Source organism: Vicugna pacos, chromosome 4, assembly GCF_048564905.1.
Source record: "Vicugna pacos chromosome 4, VicPac4, whole genome shotgun sequence".
NCBI lineage: Eukaryota > Metazoa > Chordata > Mammalia > Artiodactyla > Camelidae > Vicugna > Vicugna pacos.
Window position 1 is genome coordinate 28,827,622 of NC_132990.1, and position 26,592 is coordinate 28,854,213.

General features: G+C 37.6%; 1 protein-coding gene, 1 long non-coding RNA gene and 1 pseudogene across 34 annotated transcripts in view; 2 read left to right on the top strand and 1 right to left on the bottom strand.

The window, feature by feature from the left end:
- PTPRD (protein tyrosine phosphatase receptor type D) overlaps positions 1-26,592 on the top strand; it is a 1,865,527-nt gene that overhangs the window by 638,348 nt on the left and 1,200,587 nt on the right. For all 32 annotated transcript variants that reach the window (XM_072959433.1, XM_072959445.1, XM_072959436.1 and 29 more), the window contains one exon: positions 19,358-19,399. The gene's annotated coding sequence lies outside the window, so the exon portion shown is untranslated. The remainder of the gene's footprint in view (positions 1-19,357; positions 19,400-26,592) is intronic.
- LOC140695840 (uncharacterized) lies at positions 75-17,142 on the bottom strand. 2 transcript variants are annotated; one of them, XR_012071669.1, is made up of 5 exons: positions 17,025-17,142; positions 11,690-11,856; positions 5,904-6,037; positions 5,640-5,709; positions 75-383 (listed from the first exon to the last, which is right to left on the bottom strand). It is a non-coding gene; the product is annotated as an uncharacterized lncRNA (long non-coding RNA). The 2 variants fall into 2 exon arrangements; XR_012071670.1 differs by lacking the exon at positions 5,904-6,037.
- LOC102530807 (tRNA (uracil-5-)-methyltransferase homolog A-like) lies at positions 17,288-18,448 on the top strand (annotated as a pseudogene).

Sequence of the window (26,592 nt, forward strand, 5' to 3'; positions counted from 1 at the left end):
GAAGGCAAAAATGTTGCCAAAAAACCAGCCTCTGTGTCCCCCCAAAGATGAATTCAGTCTCAGAGTTTTGGGAATATTGGAAAAGAGCAGCTTTATTGCTTTGCCAGGCAGTGGGGAGTCACAGCAGGCTTAGAGACTATGAACCTGCTTTGGGGTTGGGGTCTCGAAGTTTTTTACAAGAACTGGATGGAGCAGAAGAGTGATATCGGTCAGAGGCAGTTTGTGATGCTGTATTCTTAATCTTGGTAAGTCCATCTTGCATCATGGAAAGCTCCTTAGGATCTGTCCATTCTGAGGTCATCAACCCATGACTTTCCTTCTGGAAAACAGCTTCTGGGTTAAAGAATGTATAGGGAAGGTTGGGGGCTATGTCAGCAAAGCAACTGAGGGAGTAAACAAAAACAAAAACAAAAAGATATGTCTAAATGAATCAGCAAACAGCCTTAGCATCATGGAAGCCATTTTGTTAATTATCTTAGTTAGATTTCTACTCTTTCAAAAGTAGTATTGAAGCTTATCCCTGGTATTTATACTAAAAGAGAAATTTTAGCAGTCAGGAAGATAAGTCCACTTTAACTTTGATTCCAAGGTTTTAATCACAGAGGTAAGAGTTGATTCCCCCTGCCTCAACCCCAGTAGAAGATCTTAGCCTTGTGGACAGAGATAATAATTCAGGATGAAATATTTTGGAGCAAACAATTTATTATTTGGGTCTTTTAGACCCTCTGAATTTCACCTTGTATGATGTCCACTGCAGTCCCCAAGCTTAGTTAGGTGCTGAAAACCTCACAAAGTGGCCAAAAAATTGGAGACTTGAATATAGGCTTAGTCATTTACTTTATGAGTCTTGCCTTGGTTTTGTGTCAGAATTTTCTTCACCTTGGATAGAGGCCTGCTTCCTGAAGTGTTTAATAAAGAATTCCTTTTTAGAAAGAACTATACAGAGCCACAAAAAACAATTAGTAATACAAAGTAGCCTGCATTAAATGCTAAATGTGTGCAAAGACAAGATATAGGAAACAGCTAAAGAATATCTAGTAAACACCTGTTAAGTGGTAGGGTAATGGATTACAGCGATGTACTTAGCAAAGGAATTTCAATCTATTTCTAAAGGAATTAGAGACACTTTGAAGGCTTTGGAGTAAACCCATGACTAAAGTATTTGGTTCTTCTAGTCATTTCCTCTTTATATATGATTTTCACTCCAGATGAAAAATGTGAAAGAGTTAAATGTTTTTTTTAAACACCTTACATTATTGTTCATCAACCTCAGGTGGACGAAATACTACTACTGGAAAAATTGACCAAATGTGGCCAAAGTTTAAAATGTTTTAAAATACTGTAAACATGGAGACCAAACCCAGTGGCTAGTTGGTCTTTTCTTATTTTCTTTCACCCTTTAACTAAATGTCTTTTTCTGTTGTATCAAATTAATACTTTATTTTGATCTATGGAGTTAGTGTTACTCCCCTTTAATGAAAGAGCTATTGTTTGTCATATTTTTTATGGCTTGACTTTTTATAGTAGAAAATACTGCCAGTTACAATTCTTCCATGTATTCTTCCATATAAAGGAATAGAGGGGAAACAGCTTTAGAGAAATTATAACTTCATGGTTTATTTATATTTAATGTTACAAATTTCTGCTAATTATCAGATAAATCTGTACAATGTATGTATCTTTTAAGTTTTCCTACTTTTCTCATCTTTCAATCTCTGTTCTTTCCCAGGTCTTTGACCTTTTGTGGTACAGCTCTTCTGTTCTCTTTTTCCTCATCCATCTTATTAGGATTTCCTAATCCCTTTTACCTGATACTTTTTCAGTCTCTCTTCGCTTTTTTTCCCCAGAATTTCATTAACTCTCTGATTTTTTTTTTAAACAAAATTTCTGTGTTTAGGACAGAGAATGCAAGGGAAACTGTGACAAAGGAAAATTAAATTTTGAGAAATAAGGGATTTGGCTTTTTTGTTATTGAAATAATTTCTGTGTATTTATATTTGTTAATGCTTATTTGTCATCATCTTTAGTTACTTACCCATAACAAGGAAAATCACAACATATTAGTTTCAATTTTTGTGCAGCATAAAGTGTTAGTTTATATTAGTGGCCCGGTTCCAAATCTCATAAGTAAATTAGGGCTTGGACCTGGCAGCTAACAGACTTTGAAGTGGTACCCTCTACCACTCACTCATTTTCTATTGATAGTGTCATCATTATACCATAGTGTTTGTGCCTTTTGGAAATGAATTAGTTTATAAATTATTTTTTGTGAAATATGGGGGAAGTAGAAAATCTGTGATTAAAAACAAAAAGATAAGAACATTAATATGGAGAATCTAGAAATATGTCCTCCTGCAAGTGATTTTAAATACATCTCTTATTGCTAATCCCATTGTGCCTGTGCTTTTAACACTCTGTTGTGCTTTTCACATTCTCTTCCAGAGATTTAAAGTCCATGACACACAATTTTTGTTATCTGGTAATTTTTTTCATCCTTTCTGCCTATATGACTTCAAAGCATCGTATACAAATCTAATGATGACAAAACTCTTCTTGAACCTTGCTCAGTGATGCTAATTGTATTTTTAACCAAGAATATAACCATTATATTAATTCAAATATATCAATAAACTTCAAAGTAATTGTCACTTACAGTGCTGTAGAGTAGGCATATAAGATGCAAAATACATAAATTGTTTTGGTAGATCTTGTTATTTATGCAGGTAGATATATTGTAATCATTTATATATTCAGTACATGGCATGTTTGGCAATTAATAAACACTTGAGTTGGATGAAATATAATAAAGATTTTGCAATAGGTAAATGTAGTTATGAGCAAAGAAAACACAGGCTTAAGTAATTGGTTTGGTTCATATTACTAATAATGAAATATGGAGAAAATACTCTCATCAACTTATTTGGGGGAAAAGTTAACTAGGATAGTGATTAGTTCTACAATTCAGTGAAATGGTGACATTGGAGTAATTTGGTAAGTATAAAAAGTTTTGAAATGCATTGGCTTGATTCATGTCATTACATGTTGAACATGTGTTTCAATAGCTTTAAAATTGCTTCAAGTAATTTGAGATCAACAGAAGAGTTGTAAAAAGTGGCACAGTTTATATATGTACCCATCATCCAGCTTCCACTAATGTTAATACCTGACATAGTCATACTACAACTTCTTTGTAGAATTGTACAGTTAACATGGGAACCATAGTACTAAGTAACCTATAGTCCTTACTGGAATTTCACCACTTCTTCACAAACACCTTTTCCTGTTTCAGAATCCAAAATAGGATCCCACATTGTATTTAGTTGCTGTTTCCTTAATTTCTGCTAATCCATGAGAGTTGCGAAATTTTTCCTTGTCTTTCGTGACCTTGAAACATTTGAGTACTGGTCAGTTTCTTGGTTGAATGCCTTTTGATTTGGGTTTGTATGATGCTTTTCATGATTAGATCACGGTATAGACTTTTTAGCAATGTCACAGAAGTAATGTATTGTTCTCAGTGCCTCATATAAGGAGGTACACGCTATACTTTATCTCTCAGGGTGTTCTCACTTAAGGTAGCATGTGCTTGGTCTTTCCACTTTAAATTTACTATTTATTTATTTGAACAGATGAGTATGTTGGGAGAGATACTTTGAGGCCATGTGAATATAACACTTCACCCAATGATTTTAGTGTCCATTGGTGAATTTTGCCTGCAGCAGTTACTACTGTGGTGTTTACCTAGTGCTGATTTTGTATTTTCCTTATTATTTCCCTATTTATTATTATATAATAGGCTTTTGCCACCTATTATTTGCTGTTAATATTAAGCAGAAACAACAAATGTATGCTGTTTCTTATTTTTGTTCCTGATAATTAGTTAGGACTAGCATTCTTTCCAAAGACTTTAGCTGAGTTAAACTAGAGTTCCTTCTGCAAAACCAACTAAATTTTGCTGATACAGTTAGTTCTATTCACCCAAACCCTATGCCCACACCATACCCTGTCCGTACCATCTTATATAAATAAAATGCTAGTAATATACGTGAGCAAATACATAATGATACTATACTTTTCTTCAAGTTTTGAGCAACTAGCACAGCCCCATGAAAGAACCAATGCTGTGTAATTGCTCTGAATGAGTCAGTATGGTCTCTGTTATGTCATTGATTTGCTAATGAAAAAGTTTAAAAGAAGAAGTGGCGTGATGATTTAATGATGATAAAGTATCCAGCTTGAAAGCTCCCTTATTAAAGTTTACCATAGCTTTAGAAGAAAATTTGTGTAACAGGGACAAAGCTAACAGAACAGTGATTTGTAATTCTCGAATGTGAGATTAGATCTTAAAGATTCATTTTTCCTTAAATATAAATTGTTAATACTATACTTGAAAGTTTATTAACACTAAATAAAGAATAAAAAAGCATGCAACCGTAACTGAAAATTATGTCACTAAATGTTCCCCCAGTATATACTTTAAATTTTTTCCACAGTGTATTCTATAAATTCTAGATATTTCTGTGATATGTGACTGCTTCAGAAATGGCAAGGACATTTTCTAGATATGTTAGCTTACAGCTCTGTACAGCTATTCTTAGAATATGACCCTGAAAACTAAATTACTGTATGTCAGAAAATAAGAAATTTTACTTTTGGATACATCAACAGCAAATATGACTTTGGTCATCTTATAGGAAACCTTTTGCACTCATTCAATCTTTCCATGAGTCAGTCTGATGACATATTAATGCAAATTACATTGTTTTATTTCGTGACTTCTGCAATTGCAGACTCACAAAGAAAAATTTCCCCTCACTATTTAAGATCACTAATGGATTTGCAGCTAACCTCTGGATTCAGTCGTGGTCAGTTGCCTTCAGTATCGCTTGTGTATGCATTGAGCTGATAAGTACTGTGGTTCATTTTATTTTTGAGCAAATCAAGTTAAAAAAAAAAACAACAGAAAAAAACCCCCCAAAACTCTAGATGAATAAATACTTAGCTACAGATGAAAGTGGAGAAGAATCATTTGATTGCTTCCTAATTCTTGGCGAGATGTAATGAAATAAGGCTTTAGAAGGATGGAGGGTGAGGGGGGGGCCCTGCAGCAAAAGGTAGGAGAGATAGCAAGTAGTATGAGATAGCTTTTTTGTGCTCTTTATTATGGTTTTCTCAGATTCTTTGAAACTGAATTTTATTCTCTATTATCAGTGTGATAAAATTATAATTAAAATGTATGTGCTGGATTAATTATAGATTCCTTCCCACCCGAGCAGCTATTCCTCAGTAGTCCCAGTATCATTGTTTCATGTTACATTTTAATTTGTTAGTTCATTGGGAAGAACCGTGGACCCCGGCATGTAAAGGATTGCTTGTCATGACTCAGTAGTCTAACAAAGGTTTTGTTGAAAGGGGAAGTCTAATGAAAAGAAAGATTCTAGTCCTTCAATGTTAAATTATTAGTTCAGATATTTCATGCAAGAGAGAAAGTTTAAATTTATTTTCTCATTGCACTGTGCAGTTTGCTTACTTAAGATAACTAAAAAAGATATGAAATGCTTATCTCCTATAATAAGCAAGGAAATATCATTTGAGAATATAATGAATACACTGTATTTTTAGAAATAACTCTTAAGACTTACCACTGCATGAAGAAAGCCTTTAATATTTCTTTTTTAAAATTTCAAAAGAATGGAAATCATCCCTGGTAACCTGGAAAGGATTTAAACAAAAGGATTAAGTATAAATATAAAGGTGTATAAAAAAATTCCATGGTAATTTAGGTATTTATTTTCATGTATTTAAATTACATGAAATAAATATTTTGGGCTTGTCTACTCAGATATCTTAAACAAAACACAGTGTAAATCAATTAACAGTAAACTATAAATTTATAGTTTACTCACCTGAAGAAGTAGGCATTAAATTAGGCAAGTTCTATGGAAGTAGGTGTATCAACCAGAAAATAATAAAATTTGCCTTCATTTTGAGGATTTTCTGAGTATTCAACATAGCATTTTGATTTGAAATTGAGAATTACCTGTTAAACAATAGAGGTTTATAGTAACTTTGAGGACTTGATGGAATAGCACAATTAAGGACATAAAACTCATAAGTCAACCTTTTGTGACTTACATTATTTTCCACATGAACAGCTCAGAGCTACTGATGCTCACCATAGAAGGTCTTCCCCAAATACAGCATGTACTGGATGGAAAGTTCAGCACTTAAGAGTCCAGTATTAGGTTTGTCACTAATTACCTGTGTAAGACTGGTCACGTTCCTTAACTTCTCTCATCCTAGGTTCTGCGAACTTTCAAATGAAAGTTTAGAAAAAGATTCTTTGAATTTCTGTAATTTACTACATTTGTAACTTAACTAAACTTTGAAAGGTCTCTCCTTTTCAGTCTTTTAAAAATGCAAAATTCCTTTACTCGATGGATCTGAAGGGGTTAAGAATTTTTGAAAAATCACAATTTTACCTTCTTTTTAAATGATAAATTTCATGATGGTGTCAAAATATATTGTAATGATGTATCTATGTCTGCACATACGACAGTACATCTTATGACATCCAGCATGTGTTGACTGACAAACTACCATGTTCATTCACACACACTTGGGTACACACACACACACACACACACGCACATGCACACACACACATACCCAGGGAATGTTTCTGGAGAAAAATTATCTAAGTTGAGATCTGACAAAGAATAGAAGTTAGCCAATAGATAATAGGGTGAAATAATATTTTAGGAAAAGGATTGGTGTAAAAACGCATTGGACAGAAGGAAAAGTCCTTTTGAGAAATTGTAAAGTTCATTAAGGATAAACTTGAGCTTCAAACGTTTTAACCTAGTTTGGGGAAAAGAACTAATGTTTGTTGAGTGCCTTCTGGATCTCAGGCAGTATTTGGTAAGTTAGACTTGTTGTATTACTTGATAGGTTGCATATCTCCCTATAGCTCTTCATAGTACCTCACATCTAATACTTCAGTTGGGTGGTTTCCTATTGATCAATGTGATCTAATTTACATTTCTTCTTACAGTCTCAGTATTGCCTTTTATGAATGAATCACAACTCACTCCTATTCTTGCCCTTAGAGTATCCTCTTTGCTCAAGGCTTTTCTATCATCTGCTTTCTAAAATTCAGATAGTATTTCAGATAGTGGCTCATGTACAACCCCCTTTAGGCTAATTCTGTTGAAGAATGTGATTTTTCCCCCTAGTGGTACTCTAATTCTCTTTGTAGACACTTGCAATTGATGCATTTCACTTATTTTAATACATTTTACAAAGAACAGTAGGATCTTTCTTTCAAATTAGTGTAAAATATTGATGTTTCTAAAATTGTATATTTATATTCAGGAGGTATATTTATTCTTTGATAAGTATTCCTTTAGCTGTGTGTGTATCCGCATGCATAGGTTTGCATATTGTATGTGTATTTGGGTTATGTTAGGGGAAAGCGGGTACCAGATGTTCTTGGAATTTTTTTTTCTCTTCTCAAATAAGAATTCTAAACTTCATTTTTAAAAAATCTATTTTGATCATCTCATTTTATAGTATAAGATATGAAACCTAGATATATTAGTGTATCTAGTTGTCCTACTTCTGGTTCCAAGTCTACGAGTGTGAGACAGGTTAGCCATGATAGCATATCTCTTTCAAAATGTGAACTTATAGTTGGCAAGGTACACATTTATAAAACTTCTCTTCAGTGGTGCTGAGACTATTCTTACATGGATGCTCAACTTAAAAAGTATTTTTAGAGGATGACTAGAAAATTGAGTCTCTGAATTTTTGCTTTTCAACCCAGAGGATAGGAGAAAGTATGTACTGACTATTTGGAAAATGTGTGTGTAAAATTAGCTGGCTATTATCTAGTTAAGGATTAAGGTCTGCTGTCTGGTGTGCTATGAAGTGGAAGTGAGCGGCTGTTGGAAGGAGGATATAAATGGTGCTTCACGAGGCTATATCGATCTTTCTTTTTGTTTTCAATTTAAGGTTTTGAAAAAAGTAATTTTAAAGATAGGAGTAAGTCTAGTCAAAGTCACCATCTCTATTGTAACACATGGCTGATGAGGTTATTAAACCAGCAGGTTCAGTGCTTTGTTGTAAAGTAAAAGAATCAGATTATTTTGGATATTTTTTGCACATGCAAAAAGAGCAGCTACTAATAAATTATTCTATGAATATGGTTAACTTTTCATCATTGAACAAATGTTTTTTAGTGCCTATTATATGCCAGTCATTGCACTAGCCATTAAGAGAAATCAAAAAGCAAAGTCCGTTCTGTTTGGAAACTAACAAGGTGTTTTGGAAGAGACACACCGTTAAAAAGCAACACTTGAGTACAGGATTATGGTACAGGAATGAAAGACATATAAGAGATATACATTGAAGGGTTGTTTATCCAAGTCCAAGAGAAGGATGGAAAGGGGGATGGTACGAGCTGGGCTCTGACGGGACTCAGTGGAGTAGGGATTCAGCCAGATGTAGAAATAGGAAGAGTATTCGAAGAACAAGGAACAGAATACGAAAAACACAGGCATAAAATAACATATTAGCATGTTCAGGGAGGAGCAAGTGGTTTGTTTTTTCTGGAGCAAAAGGGTGATGAGTGAAGGACAGGAGATGAGTCTCCTGAGCAAAAGGAACTACTTCCTGAAAGGCCAAACTGGGAAGTTGATATGCTGTCTTAGGAATGCTCTTTTGGGACCTTAGTGCCAGAAGGACATAAACAGCATTCACTCTTTGTATAATATCCCTATTGTAGAGTGGAAGATGGATTGCATGAGAAAAAATTAAAGACTGGGAGATAAATTAGAAAATTCTACTTTCTGAATGTTGCATGAACCTCCCATCTATTGTTCTTCTCTCCCAGAGAAAGTAAGGGTATGGAAGTATACATACTTCAAAATGAGTAAGTCCTTAAATTGCAATTCTAATTATTTCATTCTACAATGAAGAAAATGAGGTCAAACCAGGTTAAATGACTGCCCCAAGCTGGAGAGTTTCTGACAAAGCTGGGATTTAGGACCCTGATCTCCTTTTTCTCAAAAAAAAAAAACACAATTGGAAATTCACAAGGAATCAGCCCTTGAGCTTCATGGAAATATTTTAACTAAAGTCTTAATGATGATGTGTCTGTGTTAGCAATACCATAAGACAACTGACCTTCACGGACAAAATTTTGTGTGGTTAAAATTAAGAAGACAGAGGAAAATGAGAGCTGATTATTAATGCAATTAGTTGATGATCCAGTGGGGTGACTGATCCGTAAATGCCAGTTATTGACTGATGATAATGGAACATTCAAATCTCCAAACTGGTGCTCAAGTCCTGCTCTCAGAAACAATGAGAGACCTGCTCCCTCCATCCTGCCTCCTTGTGAGGTGCTAACTCTATGTTCTGAACAATGATGTGCAAACCCAGAGTAATGGCAGGGAGGGTGCTCTTGCTGCACAGTAAATTTACTGTTTGGTTTTCTGTTGCTTTAGATTCTGAGCTTTTGAAAATTGGACATTGATGGAGTGCTATCATGAGTACATTGGGGCAAGAATATTATGATTAACCTTTCGTAAGAATTGCCAGAGTCATAATATATTCACAAAACTAAAAAAACAAAAAACCCAAAAATCTGTTAAGGGTATAACCCACTACAGAGCCCAGCATTTACACAGAATCTTTTTTTTTTTTTTAAAGAACTCCTCCAGGCTTCTCTTGGTGTCTAAGTCACATTTAAAAGTGTAATTTGACACCCAGGTTGCTACTGGCTCCTTCAGACTTAAGATTTCAGTGTCTGATAAATAGAACTAGTTGTTCATATAGAGACCATGTTACAGACACATGTATGTATTCAGGTGGATAGCCTTAGTTGGCTGTTGAACTTGATAATATTCACTGTGAGATTATTCAGACAATCATCTTCCCCAGTGAGGATAAGTGATTTGCCCAAGAACACAGGTAATAACAGAAGTAGTGTCTGAATCCTATGACCCTGACCCCAGGCCATCATTGTATCCAGTGAGCTAAAGCAATGCACTATTGTTTAAGCAGTGAAATGATCCTTAAAGGGGGTCAGTTTCCTGCCATACATACATGTATCAGTATTTTCCCATCCCCAAAGATTTAAGTTTATGAAAATTGAATTTTAAGATAAAAACTCCTTTAGGGAGACAAAATGCAAGTTAATGTCCAAGTGTCTCGGTGGTTGTGGAGGGTCTAGTAGCATGTAACGATCCTAGGTTGCTAGGTATGGGATGGGATGCACTGTGGCCTAGTTCTCTTGTCCATGGTATTACCAACTCAAGTCATTCAGAGCATTGTGTCCTGGGAAAAGCAGGACTTAAAACATAGGTGGAGACATTTTCTGCTCAGCTGGGTTGGTCCAGCTCTTTTCCCATGTTAGCAGAATAGACAGAAAGGATTAACACATTGCCTCTCTGGAATAAAACATTGATTTGCTTGTAAAGGAGAACAATAGTCATGATAGAAAAAAATTAGTAAGTACTGAAAAATACGTAGAAGAAAATGATCTCTCAGAGATAACTACCAAGAGTGTTTTCATGTATTATCTTCCATGATTTTCTCTGCATATTCTACATCTGCATGGTAGGATGTTCCAGGTGCTCTGGTGACAGTCTTGCCTTATAGGATGCATTGGTACTTATGACCATGTGCATTTACAGTGCTTTATTTCTGAAAATACGAATTTTCTAAGCTCTCACTTGGCAGTCATGGTACAACCAGGTTTAGACTGTTCCATTGCAATAAAACAATGTGTGTACCTCATAACAAAGGGGGTAGATCAAAGTATGGAATACTTTTTAGTTTTTGTGTCTTACGTCATGGGATACTTTGTGATACCTCTGTTAGGGAGTCAAGGAGGACTGCCACTTGATTTGAATGGGAAATGAAAGTTGTAATTGGATGTCATCATTGCTGATCGTTTTGTATGTAAAAGAGAGAGGCTGGTCATTTCAAGAGTGAAACAGCTGTCAGGGTGCTATCAGATTATAACAGGTGGGAATGCTTTCCCCCTGTTCCTCCTGAGATGATGGAGGACTCTGCTGAGAAACCCTTGTGACTTCTGTCTACTTCTTGGAGTTCTGAGTGTTCACTACTTTGTAAAAAGAGATTCTTCATTTTGGGAGGTGGAGGAGGGAAAGGAGGTTGGCAAAGTAAAGGGAATTCCTGAATTTGGGGGTTAATTCAGTTTTACATAATGGAATCCTATTGTATCCTGATGTGTTCACTTAAAGTTGTAAAATTCACTTTATATTCCCAAACCATTAAAGTGTCTTTGAAAACATGATTACAGATAAAAGCACAATGTTTCCCTATCTGTGGGAACATCTTAGTTGCTTTAATCTGTTACGAGACATTTAGCCTGCCTCCGTTTTGCAGGGAGAAGGGCTGGTATAATAGTGAAATGGATGATCAAAGTACATAAATGTTTGTCCACATCTGTTGATATGTTCTTTTGAGAGACTCCCAGAAGTGAAGTAAAAGGGTGAAAGGAAATATTTTTAAGACTTTGATACATGCTGGCAAATTACTTTCCAGTTTATACTACCACCGACAATGAATGAAGATGGCAATTTTAGTACACCTCTTCATTACTATGAAAATAAAACCAAATACCACAAAACATTTGCTTTATAAAAAAGGTATAACTTACTTTTGGCAGACAGATACCCTTGAAGACGCATACAGGCCAAGCTGTTCTCAGTAATCAAAGTCTTTGTAATGAACTCTTTCTTTGGGTTGGAGGAGGATCACTTTGAGAGTACGTTTGGGGAGGCAGGAAAGGCAAGGTGTGTACCCTGAGAGATAAGCCCTTGAAACCTGGGAACATAAAGAGCATCGATTATGCAAGAATGGGGGAAGGGTATAGTTCAGTGGTAGAGTGTGTGCTTAGCATGCAGAAGGTCCTGGGTTCAATCCCCAGTACCTCCATTGAAAAGTAAAACAAACAAACAAAACCACAACAAAAACATAGTTACCCCCCCCCCCCCCCCCGAAAAAAAGGTTAAAAAGAAACCCATAGAAGAGAAAGACAGGTATTAAATGGGAAATGAGAGAACACTGAAGATAGAATTTTCCTCTGTTCCATGTTTGCGTATAGCTGTGATCGAACTTTTGGAATCACTGATGACTATTTTCTAGGGCGACCGTAAAAGAGCACCACAGACTGAGGGCTTACATGACAGAACATTTATTTCTCATGATTCTGGAGGCCCAATTCCAAGATCAGGGTGTCTGCAGGGTTAGTTTCTTCTGAGAGCCTTTCTCCTTGGCTTGTGAGATGACCATCTTCTCTCTGAGTGTTTATGTGGTCTATTTTCTGTGTCTCTGTCCTAATCTATTCTGATGAAGATAGTAGTCACAATTGATCAGGGCTCACCTTAATGGCTATGTTTTAATCTAATTACCTTTTTAAAGACAGTCTTTCCAAATATAGTTACATTTTGAAGTAATAGGGGCTAGGATTCAACATGAAATTTTTGAAGGAACACAATTCAGCCCATAATACCAGCATATTAAAATTCCTGACTTCTCCTTGAAATATCATGAACAGTATACTGTTTGTGATGTTTATTCAGTTATTGACTAATTATTATGGCATCATTACTACCTTTTATGAGAAAAAGATATGTTGCACACCCTGATCACTTTTGAATTTGAATCTCTATATTCACAAGTACATCTGGCTTGATAACAGGCAGACACAAAAAAAACAGGATTTAGTAGTAGTTGTGTTGATCTCTTAAGTTGATTTTGCACACTATACATAGTATCCTTCATTGAAATATAGCATTGATTGAAATATAGCATATCTATTGAACTTGCTTTTGAAATGGCATCATAACATCAATTGGGAAAAGAAAATGGTGTCAACAATTTTCCAAGATAGACTGAAAAACTAAGTAATTTTAAGGACCTAACATTTAAATAAGATAATACAAAGTAGCTGTGCCGCAACCTTTATGACCTTCTGACAGTTTTGACAGGGAAAAATGATGTATTATGGAGGAAGCCTTCCTTGGTAAGCTCCATGGCTTATGCTTACAAATGTAACATATGTGACACAGTTAGTTCTATTTCAGTTAAGAAATCCATTTTTCAGCATAAATGACAGAAAGTTATTGTGTACTTCACAGTATGAGTAAGGTATGGAAAAAAATTAAAGACAGCTTTTAATTGTATGCACTGACTCATACTTACCCTAACAACTATTTACTTGGTACCTTGAAGAAATAAGCAGAAGTAAGAAATGGTATAAAATATTGGCTTTGTATGTATCTGAAAATTATCTAGATATATTGTATAGTCAAGTTTATTGGATATGAACAGTGGATAAAGGTGGGAGAAATCATAAAATCTCAACCAATTCTAATGTATTTCTATTGGGTATAAGGGACATAAATCACTTTCATGCTCATTTGATTTATTTTGGAGTGAAATAGTGATTCTGCTCTGGTGAAGTTATTTTCGACTTAGGTCAACTTTTGTAAGAACACCTCCTATGCTCAAAACACAGAAGGACATATAGGTTCCATGACATTGCATTGTTATGTATATTGCTAGGTACTTGGAAAGCTCTAACTTTGGACTTCTCTTTTGAATCTCAGCAATAACAAAAAACTCTTATTCTTTCCCTCCTTTTCCCAATATATCACTTTTAGCTGTACAGATCCATTTGTAATTAGTGAATGGTTTTAGGGAATTTTGCCATGAGATGTTTGGTCTTTGTAGAAAAGATTCTTAAAGGCTATCTACAAAGTTAAACACTGTATGTTTTTTAGGTTGTAAATACATCAATATCAAGGAAACATTATAGTTTATAGGTTAAATACTCTGAGCAACATGATAGTAATAAGGTACTCTCAAATGAGTGAAATGAGAATAATACAGAATTACAATTTAGTTTATATTAGATAATAACAGTTAAACTCTTCAAAATTTAGTTTTAGTTCAAGTGACTGCATATATTAATTCTTTAGTAAATATTCATTAGATATGTCTGTTAGATTTGCTAAAGGTAGTTATGTTGCTATTTTGATGCAAATTTTTAAAAATAGTAATATTAAACCATCTTACTTTCCTTAGAAATTATTCTGTTGCTACCTATTGAATTATGATGTATTGTCAAATTTCTAATAATGGTAAAGCAAATAACCTGTCTCTTAAACTAAATTATTTCAAACAAGGTAGTATCTGGCCTTGAATTTAGTGTTTCTTAAACAAAGAAAACTAAAAAAAATGAGAATCCACTACAATATTTTCTGACTTTGAAAAACGTGAGAAAAGGAATGGAAATACAATTACCTATAAGAATCAGACTGGCGTAGTGTAAAAAGGCTTTTGACTAGTATCTGATCAACCTGGATTTAATGTGCTGGTTCATTAAGTGCTAGATGGACAATGTTTAAGTGGGACTCTTGACCAAGGTTAGTACTCTTTTTCCTGAAGATTCACTCTGTGTAAGTTACATGAACTCGTAATTTGGGAGGGTCCATGAAGAGCTGAGGTACCCAGAGGCTCCCACATCTGCTGCTAATTCAGACAGATTTCTCAACTTCAGCACATGATTGACATTTTAAGCTGTCATTTTACCTTGTGGGGGGCCTGTCCTGTGCATTGTAGGATGCTTAGCAGCATCCATGGCCTCTACCTACTAGATGCCAGTAGCACCCCACCTCCCAGTTGTAATCAAAAACATCTCAAGAAATTGGTAAATGTCCGGTGGAAATCCTCAGGTTAAAACAATGAAATGATGTCAGTGAAATGATCATCGGTCACCACCTGCCCTTCACCCTTGTCACCAGGTCTATAAAACAGCTGCTGGTAGAACATAGTTTACCAAATAGATTGCCTGTCTTTCAGGATTGATATTTACATCCCTTATTAAGCCTATAGGTGTTTAATTTTCCTCTTTTGTTTTTTCTTCTTTCCTTTTTTCCATTTGCTCATCTCAAGTCTTTTTCCTCCTTAATTCTAGCCTATACTAAGTTCAATTAAATGTATCTTTAAAAATAATGTCTCCTCCCTTTCCTCCTGCAACTTAGCCCATTTATAGGAGTGTACATTTCCATCAGAGAAATCACAACAAGCAACCTTAATCCTATCTTTAAAACCCTAACTATTCATAGTAGCCAGAGAAATGGAGATTTCTGAAGCTGGAGGTTGTCTGTTTTCTCTGTGAATCCAGCCCTGACTTTGTTGAAATCATGTCTTTCTGTGATGAATTCATCACAGCCTGCCTGCAATGCTGACTACTCTGAGCTTTCTACTTTATCTTCACCCCATACTTCTATTCCCATGAATGTTAGACACTTGGATTCTTGCTTGGCTGGTGGAAAACTTTAGTGCCTCCCTGTAATTTATGGAGATTTTCTGTTCTTCTAGTCATGCCAGATCATAAGTAAAATACAGAACATAGAATTACAGCTCTTAAATACTATTTAAAATGCCTCCTTCCTCCCGTCCCCCCAAAAAAGAAAGAATACTGACACTTGTACTTTGAGGTCTCTGATTTTCTTCCATGAAGTTTGTTATCCATACTTGTGTTTCTCAATTATTTTGCACAGAATTATAATTGTGCAAATATAAACATAATTACACTACAATATAAGAAGGAATACAAACTGTTTCCCCACTGAAAGAACAGACTAAAAATACCAGCTAAAATAACTTTACATATTCTAGTCATAGAATGTTTTGAACTATTTTGATTCTTAAAATATTTTGTAGTTTTTAATATAAGGTAATGCTTATTGGCCCCATCCTATGTCCCAGGCAAGGTTCTAAGCAATTTGTATTAATTCATTTAATCTTTACAACCTTATTATAAATTAAAAACAAACAAACAAGCCAAAAAAAAAAAGCAAAAATAAAGCAAACAACAACAACAACAAAAACGGAGGCTAAGAGAAAGTTATGTAAATAGCCTAAAGTCAAAGCTGGCTAGTAATCCAAGAACCAAAATTCAAATATAGAAAGTGAAATTCTAGTTGTGGCCATAAAATTAAAAAGATGACCTAAATTTGTGTGTGTGTGTATATTTAAGCAGCAAAATCCTGTTAAGTACACATTACCTCATGTAGCCTCCTCAAGTGGGGTACTGTGTGTATGTGTCTGTACTTGGGCACATGTATCTACTCTGCTTGAATAATGGCTGAGGTAACATTGTAAGCAAACCAGTCTTGGTTTTTCCCCCTTGCCTAGGAGATCCTGAGGCTATCCGTGTAAAAATGAGAACTCTTTTAATTCATAGTTTGAATTCATTTTACTTGATTATCCACTCACATGCCTTCTAGAACTAAAATCGTTTGAGTTTGTGAAATTTAATTATGGAAGAAAACATTTACTTCTCGTTGATGGGTGCTATTTATTACTCATGGTAAAACTTTTATTCCATAATGCTAGTAGAGAGCACAAAGGAAGTTTATTTCCAATTTTTCCCCACATCTGGAAATTTCTGTCAGATAGGATGCCAGAAAGCATGGATAAAGTGAGTGGTTCTTTAATTCTGCATTGAATTGAAGTCCTTGTAATCAGTATCATCACATTTGCAAGGAGAGTTCTTAGATACAGATCTGAGCTTTTCTGTGGGTGGGTCCTTGAACACATTTGGAAATGTGGCACTGAACCTCCTAGAAGAAAAATAGAAATGATGGACGATACGCTGGTGGCGCAGCCCACGCCTGAAACCCGGCTTTGAACACGGAGGGTTCGAGCCCCGCTCCCGCCATGCTAGAGCCTGGGCGGCCTCACTGCTTTCCGCACGTCCCTACCGTGTGCCAGGACCTGGACAAGGTGGCGGACGGACCTGACGATGGATGACGAGCTCGACAGTGAAAGTCGAGCACACTTGGAGGCCCCAACCACGACGGCCCCAGCACACCAGACAGCCCCGCAGCCCCAGGACCTCAGCAGGAGGAGGAGGCCAAGGCCACAGGGTGGGGGGCTCCGCCTGGGCCCTACAGCTACGTCAGGGCGGGCCTGTTCACCTCGGAGAAGTCCATGTTGTAGCCGCAGAACATGCCGCGCCACGGCAGCTTCAGCAACATGTAGCGCTTCCTGAGCCACTTCGGGCTGCAGCCCCACGGGACGAAGCTCCTCGGGTATTCTCTGTGTGCCTTCTCTGTGCGCCTGCGTGGTATTCCTCTGCGCCTGCGTGGTATTCCTCTGCGCCTGCGTGGTATTCCTCTGCGCCTGCGTGGTGTTCTTCTGCGTCTGCGTGATATTCTGCAGCGCCGCGGAGAGTGACGAGGCGCTGCAAGTGCTTCGTGTCGGCCTGTGGAAGGGTCTTCTTCTCAGCGTCTGCCTGCCCAGGCCCAGCCGACCAAGTACCGCCACAAGTGTGAGTACCCGGTCGGCACCGGAGTGGACAGGGAAGACAATTCAGTCAGCTGCCGGCTCAGCAAGTACAAGGGCGGGGCGTGTGCTGTGGCAGCCCCGTATGGCACTCTCCACATCCCTGGGACCACCAAGCAGGGGGTGACGTTCTTCCAGAAGTTCGTCCGCTCTGCTCCACACTCGGCCTAGGACCCGGAGGCGTACTCGGGCCACTGTAAGCTGCGGTTTTAAGCCATGGCCATTGTCTACTTCCACCCTCAGAAACTGAGCCCTGAGGAGCTGGCGGCGCTGAAGGCCTCTCTGGCCCAGCCTTTCATGGTGGGGCTGGGCATGGCTAGCGAGGTGACCTGCCTCTATTTTGTGGAAAAGGGACAGCGAAAGGCTCCTAGCGAGGAGGGCCTGCCTCTGGAGCACGTGGCTGGGGACCGGTGTATCCACGAGGACCTTCTGGGGTTAACTTTCCAGATATCCCCTCAGGCCTTCTTCCAGGTGAACACCCCCCCTGCCTGAGGTGCTTGCTCTACACGGTCAGCCAGAACTGGGCCCAGCTGAACTGGGGGACCACGGTGCTGGATGTGTGCTGTGGCACCAGCACCATCGGCCTGACCCTGGCCCTGGAGGGGAAGGGAGTTGTGGGAGTCGAGCTGTGCCAGGAGCCTGTGGAGGCCACCCAGGTGAACACCCTGGACAATAAGCTGAACAACATCGAGTTCTACTGCTGGAGGGCGGAGGACCTGGTGCCGGTTCTGGTGAACAGACTGGCTTCCCATTGCCCTGCACTGGACTGCATTTTAAGGTGATCCTGGCCGTCCGTAGAGCCGGGAACCTCAAGCGGCTCCTATACGTCTCCTGCAGCCATGGGCAATTTGTGAACTTCTGTAGGGTACCGTCCAACCGTGTCAAGGGTACTCTCTTTCTGCGGGTCAAGGCTGTGGCCGTGGACCTGTGCCAGAGACCCAGCACTGTGAGATACTGGTCTTAATTCAAGAAGGTGGAGCACCCTGATGGTGCAGGGGCCCTGGAGCCCCGGGACCCTTCAGCCCAGCCCCAACCAGGGCCTCCGTATGACGTATAGGAAACACGGGCCTGCCCCACTTCCTAGGACCCTGGGGCAGCGGAAACCAGCCCTTCCAGAACAGCACCTGGACTGCTTCAGGGGTAGAAGCCCAGGGGCTTCCAGGGCCCTGCCCCTGCCCCTGCCCCAGGACACTCAGGTAGCAGCGACAGAGGATGAGACCTACTCTCCCTGTGGGGTTTTTTTTTGGCCGGCTTCCCCTCACCCCTGTCCTTCTCGGGCCAGCTGGGCTACCGGGGACAAAATAAACTGGTGCCCAACTTAAAACAAAAAATGATGGAAATACTGGACTTTAGTGCAGTGATTTGTGATTCTGTTTCCTCTTTTTTTTAAAGCGCTCAAGTTCATCTGAACATATTTAAATTTACTGACTGAACACATTTTAGTTTCAAGGCCTGAAAGTTTGAAACCTAAATGTGAAAATGGTTTTCTATTAATTTTAATTTATTTTGTGCTGCCTCTTTTTGATCAACACATATTCTAAGGCTTTTATTATCATAGGAACTATTTAACCTGTTTCTTCATCTGCATATTTTGAACATAATTCACGTAGCATTTTTGAAAAGTGATGTCTGAATTTTTGCCTAAAGTTGACGTGTGTATCAGGAACTAAATTTGCTTTTACTTCTCTCTGGGAAAAATTTATTCTAAGATACAAAGGCATAGAGCTCTTTGGGGAATTCAAATTGAGAAGTATAGATCAGAATATTTACATCTGATCTTTCTTAATGAACTTCATTTAAAAAAAGACAAAAGATAGACCATCTTTTTGAAGTTAATGGGCAGATACTAATTTTGAGCAATGGTTGAAGTTTAAACCATGTTCTTGTTTTATGTATTGGTTATTTCTCGATCTGTTTATAATACTAAGTATATTAACAAGAATATATATATATTTTTTTACAATAGGTTCCTGTCCTGAGACCACAGCAGGATGTGCCTTGGACAGAGGTATGCACATTTAAAATATATTTCCTATTTTCTTCATGAGTAAAGCATATAAACATGACAAAAGTTACATTATTGTCACAGACTTAAGTATATGGAATTATAGTACATGTTTGTGCATAATAAATACTCTTCCATTTGAAGAAAATATGATACTATTGAGAAGATACTTTACTCTAGTATCTTACTATTAAATGTGTACCATTGCCTGGGCATAGAATGTTTTAATCCACACAACTTATACTCAAAAGACTGCTGTATGGTCTTACACGTAAAAACAATGGAACTATTCTAAGCTTGATGGAAAGTGTTTAACATAGTTTTTAATGATGTTGATTCAATTATTGAAATAATTTAACTGACTTACATCTTATTAGTCAAGAACTACCTAAGAGTATCTAGGTTTTGGGGAACCAAATGGTGAAATTAGTTTAAAATTACGAATCAAGTTGAAAAGAGGAAGGAAATAGGAAAGTGCACACACAACTCAGAAGTATATCAGTTTGCTACATGGAAGATAAGGAGGGCAGGACAAGGCTGATAGAAGATGCCTGATTTCAAAATGGAATGCTGTTGTTAAAAAAAAAAAAGAACATTATAAAGATCACGACTTGTAATAACCTTGAATACTGAAAGGGAACTGAAAAGAAAATGTCTACAATGAATAAAAAAGTACATAGATAGAACTCTGAATTAAGACCAGAGGAACAACGATTCTCAGGGACTGTAGTGGACAGAGGTGAATCTCACATACAGAAGTGAATAAAACTAGCCCTTCACTGTGGAGAAAGTAGTATGAGAGGAAAATTAGCACATAAGGAATTTAAGTGAGCCCTAGGATAAGGAATTGAGAGAAGATTTGATGCCATTTCTGTGGAGGTATTTAAATATCAAATAGATTCACAAATGTCTGATTATAATTTCTCTGAAGCTTCTCTAGATCATTTACTCTATTTGGGGTCCTTCCAACCCCACTTAGAAATTGGTGAGGCAGTTCTTTTTATGTTTCTGTTCTATACAGTAACTTTACATTGAGAGGAAACTTGGAAGTTGGTTCATGGTTATTAAGAAAAAAATGTGGCCATATACACTATTATGAATGATAATTGTTGTCTCTTCTATTTTATACAAACATAGTGTTGTGGTAAATGCACATCTTTATTTTTTAATTTGGCTCAAAACATACTGCATGTGTTCTACTTGTTATCCTTACATGAAAAAATAAGCTTTTTATCCACATGTGGATGATTTTCTGAGATTTTAAGATTGAAACACAGTGTTTTTTCCTTCACTTTTTCATATATTTTTTCCTCTTAGTCATTTTCAGTCGCTATTCAGAGACTGGCGTGTCTTTAGAATATCCAAGGAAAATATGCCAGCTGATGTACTCAGCAAGACAGGGAATGAATGGCTCCAGGCACAAATCTCTGTTGTGTCAAGGCTTTGGCATGACATTTGGCAGGGAACTAAATCAAACATAGCACAATGCAAATAATCTCAGTTTCGCATAGATGTACAGCCTTAACCTTGAGCCTGCTGTTAGTCATTATTACTCTTCCCCCCTGATATTACAGGGAACAACATTTCTGGTAATAAAATGAGAACTAGGGCATATCTTAGGTGTTCTCATAGTGCGAGGAAGTGGAAGGATCATGGCTTTGAAACTGGACCTTAGTAAGTTTGAAGTATCATTCTGTCACTTTACTATCTGTGGAATCCTGGGCAGGGTATCTCAGATACAAAATGACTTCATTAATGATTATCACAGTGGTTGTGTGGGTATCAAAATGACACAACTGTCATAAAGCACCTCTTATACATGCCAGATAATAGATACTTAGTAAATGTTATTTTACTCCCTCCCATTTCTGTGATGAGTTCAGTTTCGTGTTAAACTTATAGATGATCATCTCAATAATCCTATGAATAGAAATGACTCTAGTACACATTTGTAAGTTTCAGGTTATGTAAACATGTGCACTATTTGTCTTTGGGCACTTTTTTGGTGAACCAATTGTTGTTGTGAACTCCTTGATAATTTTTTTTATATTTAGCGCTTTTTTAAAAGATTGCGGTTGATACAAAAGGTCTTCATGTTGTACAAGAATGTGTTGCATGTCTTTGATTTAATTTTAGGCCTTGTTAGTGTGCGCAAGACTGAAAAACCACATTTTAAAATGGTAGACAGCTTAGAAAAAATGTATCTTCATAGCATAACCCAAAATATCTCAATTTAGTTTAATAGTTCATTTTAATTTCCTTATGGAGGAAGTACTATGTGTCATATACTGTTTTAGGTGCTAAGAGTGCAAAGAAGAAAGAAATGCATTCTCTGTCTTAAGGGGAATTATAATCTTAAAAGGAAGGAGACTTGGATAAATGCAATTTTAAATGGTGTGGTAATTCAGGGGAGGGGTGCTGATTATAGAGGCCTTATAGAGAAGTCATTTTAATCGGTCTGACTCCCTGGAAGGTTTGACACTCAGGTATCTGGAAAGTGATGATGATCTGGTTGGATATCACTTGAACATAGAGTCTTGAGGATGGAAAGATGTCAAGAAGTAAGGCAGGGAATCAGTTAGGAATCTGTTGTCTGAACTAACATAGGGATAGCAGTAATTAGTAATAAAGGAATAGATTTGAAATTGAGAAGTGAAATCTTCCCACTCTGTTGTTGAAGGTATAAATTTAAGATGCATTAAAGGTTATTTTTATTAGAGGAAGATGTTTTTCATAGTGTTATTTAGAACATGATAATAGGAACAAAATCATCTATTAATAGGGAAACTGTCAAATTATAATATTTAAGATGTTTTACAGCTTGTAAAATTCATTATTTTCAAGATTATTCAAGGAGGTTGTATTTTTGAAAATCAGGCTAAAGTCTGAGATAGTATTTGTAGTACCCTGCCTCTTGTATAAAGAAGATGCACTTTTTGGTTGGAGATAGGGTTCAAGGAGAGCACATAGAAAAAGACTGGAAAAAAACACATCCAGCATCATTAATGGTGATTATTTCTACATAGTGAGTATACGTGTGACTTTTACTTTTTCCTGAACCTTTGATATGTGTTTTCATTTTATGTGATAAATGTGGTGAACACATTCTCTTGTGGGTCCTGTGAATCCTGCCTCTGGACATTCATACCTTCATAAAATCATTTCCCGTTGACTATGGGCAGAAACTTTGACTTTCTTCTAACCAGTGGAGCATGGAGCGGGTGACAGGGTACCACTGCTGTGATTATGTTACATGGCAACAGTGATGGAATGGCAGCCTCATGTGTACATTATGTTATATTAGACTAAATTTCTTTAGAAGACTGGTTCTTGCTCTCCTTATGGCCTTGAAGTAATAAGCTACCATGATGGGAGAGGGTCTATGGAGAGGGCATCATGTCAAGAAACTGTGAAAACCTCTTGAACTTAGTGGCCTCTGGTTGGAAGGCTTAAGCAGTCAAAGATGCCAATCCTGTACTCAGAAGAAAATTAATTCTGCCAACAGCCTGTGTATATATGTGTGAAATAATAACAACAACAACAGCAACAACAACAACAACAACAATAATAATAATAGATCGCTACCCCCAGTTCCTGGCTCTGAACTCCTAGAATCCCTATCATTTCTTAAGAACATTAGGAACATCTTTTGTTTTAGTATTTGATCTTTGACTGAGGTCCTGAGGTAGAGCTCCTACAATCCTTCGGAATTTCCTGGGAGATAGGAATGTTTTTTGTTCTAGTGAAGTGATACTTACTTGGTGATTTCCTGGATAGCTTCACGATGGGAGGTGATCACCAAAAAAGAGTGAGCCATGGTTAGAAGCTTAGAACTTCTATCCCCACTTCCCATTCTTTAGGAAGGGGAGAAGTGCTGGAGATTGAGCTATGACTGATTATGCCTACCTAATGAAGCTTCCCAAAAAATCCCCCAAATAAGGGGTTTGGAGAGGTTACGGACTAGTGAATACATCCACCCACTGGGACAGTGACACACCCAACTCCTTTGGGACAGAAAATCCTGCATGTCGAAACCTTCCAGACCCCAGTATATAGCTCTTTATCTTGCTGTTCTTTCATACTCTTTTAATAGGCTTGTAATAAACCAATAATCTGATAAGTAAACTGTTTTCCTGAGTTCTGTGAGCCACTCTAGGAAATTAATCAAACTCGAGGAAGAGAGTCAGAGGAACCTCTGATTTATAGATAGTTGGTTAGAAGCATGGGTAACAAGTAGAACTTGAGATTGGCATCTGAGGGGTGTCTGTGGTGGGGGTTGATCTTATGGCACTGAGCCATTAAACTGTGGGGGTCTTTGCTAACTCCAGTTAGCATCAGAAATGGATTGAATTGTAGGACTCCTAGTTGGCACCTGAGAAAAGCTTAGTGTGAAACAATCCATGCATCTCATATCGGAAGTATCCTGAGTATAAGAGTAAAGGACAACATATGTGACTTTTTCCCATGTGAGTTGGAAGTGGATATATTGACAGTAGAGCTTCCAGGTAAGAACCCAGCCTCACCTCACGTCTTGATTGCACCCTTGCATAGGACCAAGCCAAGTCATACCTGGACCTATGCACAGGACTGTGATATAATAAATGTATGTTTTAAGCCACTAAATTTGTGATAATTTGTTGTATGGCAGAGGAAACTAATTGTTGCATACTGAATTGTGTCCTCCCCAAATATTTATGTTGAAGATTTCACCCCTAATGTGACTTTATACAAAGAGAAATTTTAGGTGACAGTTAAAGTTCCATGAGGACATAAGGTGGATTCTTGACCTCATCGTATAGATGGTCTTACAAGAAGTGACCCCACACCCTTCCCTCACTCTTTGTGTGCATGCAGAGAAGTCCTATCAGCACAAAACAAGATGATGACTGTCTATAAGCCAAGAGAAGAGGTCTCAGAATGACACTTGTCTTTCCTCTCTGATTCCTTGCCAACATTTGGTGGTGTCTTTTTTTTTAAGCCATTCTGATAGGTGTGTAGTGATATCTTGCTGTAGTATTACTTTTCATTTCTCTAATGGTTAATGAGTTTGAACATCTTTTCATGTGTTTATGTGGCATCTGTATATCCTTTCAATGAAATACCTGTTCATGTGGTTTTCTTGTTTTATATTTGGATTGTTGGTTTCAAACTGTGGTTTCAGAGTTGTTACAAATAGTGTACTGAATAATACGTATGATGGCTGAGTGGAGATGGTGAAGAAGATGAAGAGGTATTATTTAGGAGTCCAGATGGGGAAATAGAAAACATTTGTACATATAAGTCTGAAGCCCTGGGGAAATACCAAGGAAGGAAATAAAGATTATAAGGATGTGATAATCGAGAAGATACTGGAGCAGATTTTGGAGAACTGTACTTTCCACCCCTTGTGCTTCCCTGAAACACTGAATGGTCCCTTACCCTCAAGCTTTTTACTGTATGTTAATATACACTCTTCCATTCCCTGGACTTGGAATTTTTCATTAAACACTAAGGTGTTCTTACTTACCATAGACCTTCAATACTACCAGTGTTTGATTTCAAGAAGATCTATGAGTTTTCTTCAGTGGAAAAACTAAATTTAAGTTTTGGTGTCAGGCAAAAACACAAGGAGACAGGAGAGGCTTGGTAGGGCTACAATCTGGAACTCAGATTACAGAAATAAGGTAGATATTTTGTAAGGAGCACTTTCTTGAGACAGTGTAAGAAAGCTCCGTTCAGAGGCTAATCCATTATCTGGGAGGTCTGGTGATACAACCCTGGCAGTTCAGTAACAGCAGTCAATATACGGAATTTAACATGAGTAAATACACAACATCAGATGGGAGAAGAAATACCTGAAAATCTAGAAAGGCTAGAGTATGTTTGTCTATAGAGTTATCCAGTAGTGAGTTAACAATTCATCATTTGAAAGAGATCGACAGTTTGACAATATCTACTTCACATTTTGATCTCTGTACTATAGACCAGGTTTACACTCAAAATTTAAAATATGGTACTGGTGGCAAGCCACATGGAAGTCCACTTACTGGAACAGGGACCAAGAGGCTCCCCCATTGTACTAGCATTAACCCTTTAGTTGCTGGGTTTGGGGATACTTGGAGAGGAGGCCAAGTCTGCAAGGGCAGTGGGAGAAAGGGGGTTTGAATCAGTGCCTGTTTACCAACTATATATAAGTGCTTTAATATTTTAGTGTAAGTATAGCCAATAGCAGTACAGATTGGCTAAGTACCAGCAAGGACTATATGTGTCTTACTAAGTGGGTCTCAGTGGAACCGGGTAGGAATAGAATGACTAAACAGAAGAAGCAACAGGACTGCTTGGTCACATAAAAAAATTGAGAAAAGTATTGTTTTTAAGAAGTATGTTACTATGGAGATTAACAGATTTGGCAGAGTCGTCTGTAATACTGAAAGTATAAATGATAACTGTCTATCTATATTTTTTATTGAATACTACCTGTCATACTCTGGCAGGTCCACTTTCCTACTGGTATTGTGCTTGCCTCGTTAATCCCAATTAGAAATTCCATAGCTTTTCGGTCCCTTTTCACTGTTAAAATGCCTTATTTTTATTTTTAAGAAATTATTTTGATTATCTTAAAGTTTCATCCTCATGTCTGATTCAGAGATCTTCCCCTTGTCTGGACACAGGCTAGTCTTGATGTTCTGTTGGTTCTGTACGTTCTGGGAGAGGTGGGTGGAGGTAGTGGGTGAGTGGAAATGAAGGAAAAGGGAGACGGTGCCGAGTGCCCTGCTTTCTCACATCCCTTACTCCTTCCTGTTACTTGTTTGGGTTGGGGCGAAGGAGGGAGGAGCAATACACTAGTTCCACGTGTCACTGTCCTTGGTGAGTGGCTCTCCACTCTCTTTTGGTTGTCATCGCTCCTCTATTTTTGGCTTTCAGGGCTTTCTACAAACCTGGAGCCCACATGCTCTCCATTATGCTTTTGGTGGTTCTCTACGACACATCTTAAGAGCTCCTCCTGTGGGGTTGCATAGTGTGCCAGACCTGGCTGAGATTGGGTCTCTTTGTACCTCTTTTCACTTCTCATAAACCCTTACCATAGGTGGACACACCACAGACTTCACATATGAGGAAACCCATGGTTTCCTATTGCTCCCAATAAGATAAGAATTGCCTTAAACTAAAATTAAATGTTAATACAAATATGCAGAAGTTAGTTCTGTAGATGTACG